Source organism: Pseudopipra pipra, chromosome 1, assembly GCF_036250125.1.
Source record: "Pseudopipra pipra isolate bDixPip1 chromosome 1, bDixPip1.hap1, whole genome shotgun sequence".
Lineage (NCBI taxonomy): Eukaryota > Metazoa > Chordata > Aves > Passeriformes > Pipridae > Pseudopipra > Pseudopipra pipra.
The window spans coordinates 95,350,658-95,360,941 of record NC_087549.1 but is presented as its reverse complement, the minus strand read 5'-3'; positions in this window follow the sequence as shown (position 1 = coordinate 95,360,941).

Below are 10,284 nucleotides of genomic sequence, written 5' to 3'. Positions count from 1 at the left end.
ATTTTTAACCATCTCCTCTGATTAATTTGATTACCAACTAGAAAGAGCAAAGTCCCCTTTCAATCATATATAACCCCTCCCATATTTCAAATGTCTTTTTTTAAAAAAAATATTTACAAAACTCATCTTGAATCACTCATCTTGTGATGTAACAAATATAAAAATACCAAGATCTACTTTTCACAATCACCATGTGTAAATCACTCATTCTTTCTCATCATATCTGAAGGACTACCTTGTGGGTTTTTCCCCCAGGATGTACATTTGTAAAAGTAATCTTCATGCCATCTGCATATGCATAGAAATACCAAAGCTATAGCAAGAATGTGCAGTTCCATTTGACCTCAGAGCACAAGTAATTCTGGCTTCTGTTCAGGTGGGAACCCTAGGTGCCACAGGCATGAATCAGGAATTAATAATTGATGAATAGGTATCATTTAGCTCTTATGTTTTAAAGCTAACTTACAGGAAACAAAATTATAAATAATGTAAGTTGTATCATCAGACTCAAGAAGGAATAAAACAACAAAAACAACCAAAAAATCCCCACAAACAAACAAAAACCAAACAAAAAAAACCCTCAAAACCCAAAACCAACCAACCAACCATACAAACAAAAAAAAAAAAAAGGGAAAGAAAAAAAGAAATTGTAGTAGTGAAGTAAGTTTGCTCTAGTCTTTCCCCCAGTTTGGGACAAGAAAGGAGAAGAACAGGAGAGCTAAAGGCACAGATCCCTCTAGTGGCTGCATTTTGTCTATATCTAAATGAGGGATTTTGGCTATATCTTTCAGAGCCAAGAGATGTGTTAGGAGCATGGGAGTCTGTAGTAAGGGAACCTGCAGACCAAGGCTGCGAGCTGTCTCTGCAGAAGGGCTACCTGATCCCAGCAGTACCTGCAGGACTCAGTCATTCTGTCACTATTTAAAGTGCAAAGAAAGGATATGTGCAGGAGATCAAAGGGTGGGGAAAGCAGTGTGAAGGGAGGTCACACAGTTCTTTGAAGCTGAACGGTGTTACACAACCAGAGAGTAATACCTTTCTGCATGCTTTCATTAATGAAGGTATCCAGATGTATTTAAGGCATTCCAAAGGATAAATTTTGTATTGCCCCCACATGATCCTGTATATATGTTTGTATTCCTTGCAATAAAAAGGAACTAGTGCCTTTTTCCTCAGTAGACATGAACCGTTGGATGCTAGAGCATGACCTTTTGAATGTCAGCGGATGGCAGATCAATGTGGAGCCTGTAAAATCACCTACACAGGAAAAGAAGAACAGTTCCTTGCATATAGATTCATAAAGATTCAGACCAAATAAAAGGATAATCTCACTACCTAAGACATATGGTTTTTTTTTAAAAAGCCTATTCCAAAAGTCTGTCATACTTTCATATGTCGCTTTGCCCTATTATGCCACTCCAGAATCTTAGTCTTGAAGTAAATACATATTGTGTATGCATTTATGCAAGTGAATAAGAGTGTACATCCTGTTTAGGATATATAAGAAGAAAAATATCAAAGCTATAATGGGGAAGATATTTTGCACTCATATAATTAAAAAACCAATAAGTTTATAATGTCTCTGCAAGTTATGCAATATTTTATACTTTGTCTACAAATTATTTGTTGATTTATGTGTTTTTTAAGCTCACCTGGAATTATATTTTTACTCAAATGAGGAGCATTTTTCTGAATCTGATCTTATTAATGAAATGGACTGTACAGTGTGACTGTCTTCCATAGCTAAACAAGACTAAGTGAAATAGAAGTTCCTAACACATAGCAGTTACTTGTTAAAGTTAGCACAAATTTCTGTTGCAAACCAATATCCTGCCTCCTCTGGAGAGAGATTTCTCTTTCATTTATAATTTTTACTAAATTTCCTCCTCTTGAGGTACTATTAGGAATTTCTGGAAGTCAGTTACAAAATCAGCCTAGAGAAGTCTACTTCTACACTGTCTTGAGTCCTAAAATACTTTGAATGCTGTTCTTGAGAATTCCTACAGTGCTTACAGAAGACATCAGTTTCAATCTGTTGTAATATATGGACATTTTCTACCAGGATTCAAAGAAAAACTATAAAATATCCTTGAGGAAAGTTTAATTGATTGAGAAACATCATCATCATCATCATCATCATCATCATCATCATCATCATCAAGGCTAGGTTTCGCGAATGAAGATTTGGGAAAGGCTCTATCCACGTTTGTTACAAGCACGCCGGTGGCTAAAAAGGCCAATACGAGATAGACATGTCAGATTGCAAAAGGCACAGCAGAAAGACTCCTTAGGTGGTATATTCTGCAAGACACGATTCTTTCTGCGCTGTCCTTTCTCCTCGAGAGTGATCCTGCGTGCGTTCTCAAAAGAAGCAGCAGCGTTACAGATGGTGTGTCTCCAGGCCTCCCAATTTGAGGTCAGAGTAGACCAGTTATGTTGATCAATACGGTCCAGGCTGAGATGTTGTTTCAGGGAGTCCTTGTATCTTTTCTTTGGGGCTCCTCTCTTGTGGCAGCCGGTGGCAAGTTCACCATAGAGCAAGATCTTTCATCTTTGAGACATGCCCTGCCCAGTGCAGCTGTGTTCTCAGCAACATGGCCTCAATACTTGTGACTGTTGTTCATTCTAGAACAGATGTATTGGTCACATAATCTGACCAGTGGATGTTTAGGATTGTGCGGAGACAGTGTTGATGGAAGCATTCTAAGAGTCACAGGTGGTGGTGGTAGATGACCCATGATTCAGATCCATATAAGAGAGCAGACAGCACTATGGCTCTGTAAACACTGATCTTGGTACTTTTCTTCAAGTGTCTACTACGCCATACTCTTTTATGAAGCTTTCCGAAAGCGCTGTATGCCTTTGCTAACCTGTTGTCTATCTCTCCGTCGATCTTACCATCCGAGGAGATGAGGCTGCCTAGGTAATTAAACTGCTGGACTGATCTGAGCACTGATTCGCCAATGGTGATGTGGGGATGAAGGAAGACTTCCTGAGGTGCAGGTTGATAGAGAGATTCTGTCTTCTTCAAGCTGACTTCCAGCCCAAAGAGCTCAGCAGCGTCTGCAAAGCAGGATGTTAAATGCTGCAGAGCTGCTTCTGTGTGGGCCACAAGGGCGGCATCATCAGCATATAGGTTGGAAAAGTCCTTTAAAATCACTTAGTCTAACCGTTAACCCAGCACTGCCAAGTCCACCACTAATCCCTGTTTCCAATAACCACACAGAATCAGAGTCAATTAGGTTGGAAAAGACCTCTGAGGTCATCGAGTACAATCTTTGACCAAATACCACCATGTCAACTACACCACGGCACTAAGTGCCACATCCAGTCTTTTCTTAAACACCTCCACGGACAGTGACTCCACCATCTCCCTGGGCAGCCCATTCCAATATCTAGCCGCCCTTTCTGTGAAGAAATTCCTCCTAATGTCCAGCCTGAACCTTCCCTGCTGCAGCTTGAAACTATGCCCTCTCGTCCTGTTACTAGTTGCCTAGGAGAAGAGACCAGCTCTCATCTGGCTACAACCTCCTTTCAGGTAGTGGTAGAGAGTGATGAGGTTTCCCCTAAGCCTCCTTTTCTCCAGGCTAAACAACTCCAGGTCCCTCAGCTGCTCCTCATAGGACTTACCCTCTAGATCCTTTACCAGCTTTGTTGCTCTTCTCTGGACTTGCTCCAGCACCTCAATATCCTTCCTGAACTGAGGGGCCCAGAACTGGGCACAGTACTTGAGGTGTGGCCTCACCAGTGCTGAGTACAGGGGGAGAATCGCTACCCCCGTCCTGCTGGCCACATTGTTTCTGATACAAGCCAGGATGCCATTGGCCTTCTTGGCCACCTGGGCACACTGCTGGCTCACGTTCAGCAGCTGTCCACCAGCACCCCCAGATCCTTTTCTGCTGGGCCGTTTCCCAGCCACTCTGACCCCAGGCTGTAGCACTGCACTGCACTGCATGGGGTTTCTGTGGTCAAAGTGAAGGACCCAGCAGTTGGTCTTGTTGAAACTCATACTGTTGATCTTGGTACATCAATCCAGCCTGCCAAGATTCCTCTCATCTACAGTTCTTCTAAATACTTCCAAGGTTAGTGACTCCACCACTTCCCTGGACAGCTTGTTCCAATGCTTGGCAACCCTTTAAGTGGCAAAGTTTTTCCTAATATCCAATCTAAACCTTTGCTGGTGCAACTTGAGGTTGTTTCCTCTTGTCCTACCACTTGTCACTTGGGAGAATGGACCAATGCTCACCTGTCTACAACCTTCTTTCAGGTAGTTGTAGAGAGTGATAAGGTCCCCTCTGAGCCTCCTTTTCTCTAGGCTGAACACCCCCAGCTCCCTCAGCTGCTCCTCATAAGACTTGTGCTCCAGACACTTCACCAGCTTCACTGCTGTTCTTTGGAAGTGCTCCTGCCCCTCAATGTCTTTCTTGTAGTGAGAAACCCAACATGCTGCAGGAATAATTAATTAGTGAACAGTTTTTGACAGAGTTAAAATCCAGTCTGAAGCTACCCAAACCCTACAGGGTCAAAAAGCTGAACAGCAGCCTCAGTGAGCACAAACGGTGCAGAGGGACCATGCTGGGGGGCTTTGCTTGCCCTGGGCATTGCTGAGCAAGGCTGTATTTCAGATTTCTACAAAGAAGGTCACAGAGGGAGCTGAGGTGGCCCTGAGTCACTGATTGTGTATTTAGACTGTCAAAATCCCCCCAGGAGCCCCGGAAGGAGCCAAGGCAGCTGTCTCTGCTAGAGGACACTGGTTAACGGTTGGAGGAAAGCTGCTGCATGGTTAGAAGAGTGGAAAGGACCCACTCTTCCCTTCTTTTGCCTTTCAGTGCCAGGTCATGTTTCCAATGTCCATTTGTCTGATCTCTCAACAGAGGGACTGGGTTTTTATCCTAGGCAATTGTGCAATTGAATGCCACATGACTGAATTCTGCTATATTACTCATACACATAGCAGATTTGCTGTATTTCAGGAAGTTTTCTTTAAAAATGTCCCTAAGTACTTACTATGAACAGAGTGTTTAAAATTTCTTAAATACAAAATCATAAATAGGTATTTTTGACAACTTTCTTTAAACTGAACATCTCTCTCAGACTTATCTATGGATGATGTTAGAAATTCAGGTGGATATACTTCAAACATTAATGTAGTGTGGTCTGTCTATCAAATGAGGTCACAGTAAAATATCTTACCCTGCATTAAACATCTATACAGTAACCATATTGCAAAAATGATTGCCTATAAGAGGCCAATTTTTTTTCATGACGATCATGGCATCTATTATCTTTAGATTGCCAATACATTAGCACTTTCCTTGAAGACAAAGGGACAATCTTTCTTCATGTAAATGTTAAATGCATGTTGTAGCTTACAGAAATATTTTTTCTTTTGTTTCAGCTTCATTAATTCTTTTAATTGAGAGGAATTTTTGGGAAACTTTTCACATATTACTAGAATTCATTTTTAACAAACAAAATTAAATTGCTTTGTGTGTTTATTTTTAATGAGAAACTAACTAGATATTAATGATTTCATAAACAAGGCACTATTACCTTTTCTTGAGCTAGTGAGACAGGCAGTGAAAGAATCTAAACATAATCAGATAGAAACAAACACTGATAATATAACAGAATGCATGTCTGTATTGGCTCTTCACTTTTAGGTTAAAGTAGCAAGTTTAACACTGCTGACACATTTTAATGTACGGCGGATTGGGGATATTGGGGGAGACCTCCAGGCCTTATGCTGCTTACCCCATTACCTGCGAGGTGAATGCCCTTCCCCCCACCCCTGCACGTGGCCCGGTGACCCCGCAAGGAGCCCACACAGACCACCAGGGAGGGACGGACGAAAGAGGAAGTTTATTGTGGGGTTGGGGTTTATAAGGCTTTTAGGAGGGTCAAAGGGGACCAATCACAAGTTCAGGGTCACACAAAAGAAACCATCAGGTAAGGGGTCAACAGCCAATAGGAAGGGGTTAACAGGGGACCAATGGGACACCTCAGGACACCTTGTGTGGGAGACAATAGCTTCACAGGGGGTGTCTGGGAGAGGGAGACAGTGACACTGCAGAAAATACACAAACATGTTGAGACATGTTTAAACTACAGCAAAAACTTCTGTTTCCATAGGGTTAGAGCTGTTTTCCTCACCAGTCCATCTCTGACAGGACTTTTTTCACACTGCATATGGCAAGTTCATTGCTACATTAATGTGTAATAGTTTTTTGAGTCAGAAAGAAAGTCACATGCTCAGCTATTTACCTTGGATTAAAGTACAGAACACATCTAAGGGAACAATTCTTAAACTACTGAAACTCTCTTTTACACAGATGCCTTGTCTAGGCTGTTTGACTGAGACCTGTATCAAGAGTCAGAAGTCGAAGAACAGGACACTTTGCAATGAGGAAATAAACTTTTTCTTTTTCATCACATTGTTGAAAGTACAGTTGCACTATCTGGCACTTCTTGTCTCTCTGTAGAAGAATAGGAAAAGAGCAAATGGTAGTCCTCTGCTGCCTAGGAGGCAATGGGAAAGAGATGTTCATGTTCTATTTTGCAAAGCACTGCCTACATTTTCACTACTAAACAAAATTAGTAATAAAATGAGACATGTCATATTTAATGAGAGATTGCCAAGAGTTAGAATTACTTTCTTTTCCAGAATAGGAACAGGCTTGTTTACAGTCACTTCCACCTTTTTTCTTTTTCCCACCCACCAGAGGCAGAGGATGTTCACCATGGGTCACAGCAATCATGAAAAGAGCAGCCCATCCCAGCTAGTGCAGGGACTTCTGTGCTGCACATGATGGCACAGCGCACAACACCAGATGTGAGGACAATGGTTCATCCAGCATGGATCTTAAGTCAGCCTAGACCCTGTGTCAAAACTGCTTCCATAAGGAAAAAAAGATGGCACGTACAGAACAACCAGGGAATCAGGCCCAGTCAGCATGGGTTTATGAAAGACAGGTCTTACTTGACCAACCTGATCTCTTTCTATGACAAGGTGATCCTCCTACTGGATGGGGGAAAGGCCGTGGACATTGTCTACCTGGACTTTAGTAAAGTCCTTGTCGCCATTTCCCACAGCATTCTTCTGGAGAAACTGGCTGCTCATGTATCGTATGGGTGCACTATTTGCTGGGTAAAAAAATGGGTGATTGAGCCCAGAGAGTGGCGGTGGAGTTATATCCAGCTGGTGACTGGTCATGAGTAGTGTTCCCCAGGGCTCAGTGTTGGGGCCAGTCCTGTTTGACATCTTTATCAATGACCTGGATGAGAGGATGGAGGGCACCCCTCAGATAGTTTGCGGACGACATCAAATTGGGCAGGAGTGTTGAGCTGCTGGAGGACAGGAAGGTTTCACAGAGAGATCTGAACAGGCTTGATTGATTGGCAGAGGCCACTGGTATGAGGCTCAACAAGGCCAAGTGCCAGGTCCTGCACTTGGGTCACAACAACCCCAATGCAGCACTACAGGCTGGGGGCAGAGAGGCTAGAAAGTTGCCCAGCAGAAAAGGACCTGAGGGTGCTGGTCGGCAGCCAGCTGAACGTGACCCAGTAGTGTGCCAGGCGGCCAAGAAGGCCACCTGACCTTTATCAGCAATAGTGTGGCCAGCAGGACCAGGGAATGATGATTCCTATCTACTTGGCACTGGTGAGGCCGCACCTCAAATCCTGTTCTCAGTTCTGGGCCCCTCACTACAAGAAACATATTGAGGTGCCAGAACAGAGCAACAGTGTTGTTTGGAGCACAAGTCTTATGTAGTTCATGCATGAACATTGTGAATTAACAGGCAAATGAGCAATAAAAAAGTGTTACTTGATATGCTTGCCCCTGCACAGTCAGAGAAACTAATTCAGACTGATTTAATTTTGACAGCAGCATCTGTGCTGCTCAAAACAACCAGCTACATTTCTGTGCTCAGGGAAGCACAATACACCTCCTGGTCTATGGAGAGTATGAAAAAGGTGACTGCAACCTACCTTTATGCCCAGAGGATAACAGACTGCTGTAGGGGCTGCCTTAATCAAAAGCATAAATTAAGAAGCTGTGAAAGCTGCTGTAATACACATACAAACTCACCTGAGGTTTCTACCCAGAAGCTTTACAACCCACAGCAACTGAGGATCCCCTTACAGGAACATACTGGAAAGGCCATGCTGATCCCAAAAGCACTTCCTATTCCCTGAAAAGTTTAGTATACATGCTAGAAATCACTGTCTTGACACACACAGAGATTTTACAGCCTCCTTTACTAACTAGGTGGGGGCATGAACACCAAATGAAGTTAATTTTCCAAGAAGACAATATATAACATAAATTAATTTCTATATCTGTTTAGGTTGTCTGCCACGGTCCGAGGGGGGAGGGGAATGGGGCCATGACACAGCACGGACGGGTCTGAAGTCAAGGTAAAGGTGCAAATAGAATGCTTTACTGAGGTGTGCAGGGGTTTTATGAGTTCAGGCAGAGAAAGGGCTAGAACATGGGGTGGAGCATGAGACAGACAAACGGGGGAACAAATCGGGGTAGGAACGTGGGAGGAACCGGGGAAGGAGAGGGCGAATGGTAACTGTCTCCTCCCTGCAGTTTCTTCAGTCTATCAGAGGGAGGAGCGGGGAAGCAGGGAGCAGGTAAACTCGTGGCAAGCCCAGGCTGTGCACTGTGTAGTGTGGATACAATGCAATACACATATTTGAAACCACATAATAACAGTAAAGTCCATATAATAACTGTAAAGTCCATATAATAAAGTCCTGTCAATTGCTGTATATCTTCCTCCATGCCTGGAACTGTTCCTACTCTGCTTCCTGCTCCCTCACAGTTGTCTACACTCTGAAGTATGTTATCCAAGTGACATCTGAACCTCAAACAGAATGCCCTCCAAAGTTTTAGCTAGGAAATCTAACTAAAACAGGCCTAGACAGACAAATTCCCTAAGTGATCATTAATTAGAGGTCTCAGGGCAGACATCTGATAACTTCATCCCAACAACCTGGAAAGGTGGCAGAATTAGAAAGATAAGAGATGATGAAACATGATTGAAATCCATGGCATGCTGCTAAGTATCTCACATGGCTGCAGTTTTTCCAATATTGTTGTGTGCCAGTCTAGACCTGTTTCTAGTGTTTTAATCATGATACAATGGCAGATCAGCACATGTAAATTAAAATAGTTGCCCTTTTTATTGTGTTTTGGTTTGGTTTTTCGTTGGTTTGGATTGCTGGGTTTTTTTGAAAGGGAAGAGTGGGTATTTTTTCATATTTTCCAGTTCAAAGACTAGGACAATACAGATTTATGTATTTATGTAAAAAATAGGTTAAAAGTTATTCATATAAAAAACCAAAGTATTTTACCTTTTCATTTTTTATTTAATTTAATCCATAAAGCAAGCAATTGTTTTTCTTAAAGTATGACATAGGCAATATCAAAAAGAAGCTGCTGTATACCATTATTCTAAAACCAAACTCAACACAAGTTCATAGCCTTCTTAACATCCTCAACACATCCTTATCCACTGAACTAACTGCATTTTCTGAAAGATTCGGTGTTAAGAAGAATAGTGGAGGAACAAAGAAGTCATAGCAACAGTAAGATTGTATTTTATTTAACGAGAAAGTTCATCTAAGATAACCTAAAGTGGAATCAGCATCACTAAATTGGGACATGCTGAAAGCAGCTAGTGAATGAAAAACTCAGATTTGTACCCTTCAGTCCTGTATTTCTTGGACACTAGTAAGAATGTAAATGGAGCGCTTCTGATCCAGCCTTAAATATATCTTTTACAAATACATATTCAAACAGAAAAAAGATACATTTGACTTTGTATTTTTCTGCGTTTCTTTTTGATTAAATCAAAGTCACAAGCAAAGAAAATACATTTAAAAGGATTAGTTTTTACTTCTGAAATTGAAATAAAATCTCAGCTTTTTATTAAAAAAACCAACCAAACAAACAAAAATTCCTTTAAGAAACACGTTTTTCATCCCAAAAAAACAATTTTCTCATGGAAATCCATGGAAATCTCCAGCTTTTTTGTTACAGGCAAAATCCTGAATTAAGGCTAATGAATTTTAAACTTGAAGTGGATATTTCAATCTGAAAACCACCTTCAGGTTGCTGATAACTTTAGATACTTCTTCAGTGTTTAAACTTAACCTGAAATGCTACAACAATAATGGTAAAGTCCTGAAAAACATCCAGTCACTTGAGTTAGCACTGCAAACAGCCTATAAAGACTAAAAATAAACACCCACTGTAAATGTGTTACAAACACA